Source organism: Canis lupus, chromosome 21, assembly GCF_048164855.1.
Source record: "Canis lupus baileyi chromosome 21, mCanLup2.hap1, whole genome shotgun sequence".
NCBI lineage: Eukaryota > Metazoa > Chordata > Mammalia > Carnivora > Canidae > Canis > Canis lupus.
The window spans coordinates 6,637,207-6,639,268 of record NC_132858.1 but is presented as its reverse complement, the minus strand read 5'-3'; positions in this window follow the sequence as shown (position 1 = coordinate 6,639,268).

The window sequence follows — 2,062 nt, the reverse complement described above, 5'->3', positions numbered from 1 at the left end:
ACCTCGTGGCTCACTGAGGGCAGGTGCCTGCACGGCTGGAGGCTGGAGCCCAGAGCCCCGGGCCCTTCGTTCCCCTCCACGACGCTCCTTGGGCTTCCTTACAGTGTGGCCACTGGGTTCCCAGAGGCAGGAGAGGCCTGGACCTTCTGCTGTGTCTGAGGGGCCAGAGCAGTCAGAGGGTCGGTCCCCATGCATGAGCGGGAGAGACACACTCTGCCTCTCAGGGGCCCAAGAGTCAGAGTATCGGTGGCTGCTTCCAGGGCACTGCCTCGCTGTGCAGGCCGCGTTGTGCAGGCCGCGCTGGGGCAGCCGCTCTGAGCTTTGATCTGACCACACCTCTTTCCTGCTGGGCAACCTGTCAACCCCTCCCTGTCTAAGGAATCGGGTTCAAACGTTTATTCACAGCACTTGAGCCTCTCCGGTGTCCGACCCGCACCCATCTTCCCACGCCTCCCTAAACATTCGGTCCACACACCTGAGCCAAATTGTGTCCAGGGATTACATTTTCCTTTGTTCTGGACACATAATATTTTATACACACAGCATACTTTCTTGTTGGGCTCAGCTCCTAAGGTTAGCAGGTGAGAGAGAGAGAGAGAGAAGGGGGAAGGTGCAGAGAGAGAGAATCTCAAGCAGACTCCCCACTGAGCACAGAGCCCACGTGAGGATCTCACGACCCTGAGCTCACGACCTGAGCCGAAACCAAGAGTCAGACGCTTAACCAACTGTACCACCCAGGCACTCCTTTAAACAGTTTATTTTTAAGTCATCTCTACCCCCAATGTGGGCCTTGATCTCACGACCAGATCAAGAGTCTCACCCTCCACCAACTGAGCCAACCAGGAGCCCCGTGCATTTTTGATGAATAAGAAATTGCATTTCTTCTCTGCAGAGCCTCCGTTCCCGTCCTTTGCCTGTCTGTTCCCTCAGGGAGTTCTCTCTGTATTAGGAAGATAAGTCTTTGGCCTGAGCCGTGAGTGACAGATATTTTTCTGTTTTCCATTTGTCTTTTGACTCTCCTGATGGAAGTTTGCCGGCTTGTTTTCGTGTGCAGAGATTTGGTTTGCTTCCATGTGGTAGAATTGATCAATCTTTCATGGCGTTTGGATTCTGAATCCATTAGAAAGGCCCTTCCCACCCCAAGGTTACAAAGGACACTTACTGTGTTTTCTTCTAAAAACATTTTGTGATTTCACTTTCTATCATTACTTCCATAGGAAGTCAGATTACCCTACCTACCTGCCTCATACACTAACTCTCTGTGTGTGTGTGTGTGTGTGTGTGTGTGTGTGTGTATCCGGGGAGCCTTATCCGGATGGAAAGTTCTGTGCTGTGGGCTGGCTCACTGTTCCTGGACCAGGAACCACACTTTTATAATTGAGGCTGATACTATGTCTTAAAAACTTTTATATTGGGATGCCTGGGTGGCCCAGTGGTTGAGCATCTGCCTTTGGCTCAGGTCATGATCCTGGGGTCCAGGGATCGAGTCCCACGTCGGGGTCCCCACAGGGAGCCTGCTTCTCCCTCTGCCTATGTTTCTGCCTCTCTCTCTGTCTCTCATGAATAAATAACCTAAATCTTAGAAAAAATACTTTTATATTATGGAAAATATCCAAACATTGCATAAAGCAGTGCATGAGTTTCTTGTGGTTGCAGTCCACACGCCTCAGACTTAGCCACTTGCCATGGATGGACAGTCCCATGGCTCCAGAGGCCGGGGTTCTGGAGTCCAGCAACGGCAGGGCTGGTTCCTTCTGGGGGCCCTAGAGGAGGATCTGTTTCTTGCTCTTTCCAGGCCCTAGAGGCGCCACATTCCTTGGCTCCTGGTGCCTTCTGCGTCCACTGTTACACTTCCTGCCTCTGTCTTACAAGGACCTGTGTGCTGACATGTGCCCCACCCAGCACTCCAGGCCCATCTCTCACCTCAGGGCCATGACTTCATCACATCTGCAAAGTCCCTCTGGCCAGACGACATGGCATATTCCTGGGGTTGGGGATTAGGGCATGGGCATCTTTGGAGGCTACTCTTCACCCAGTCACCACAGAGACAGTTCTAATAAGT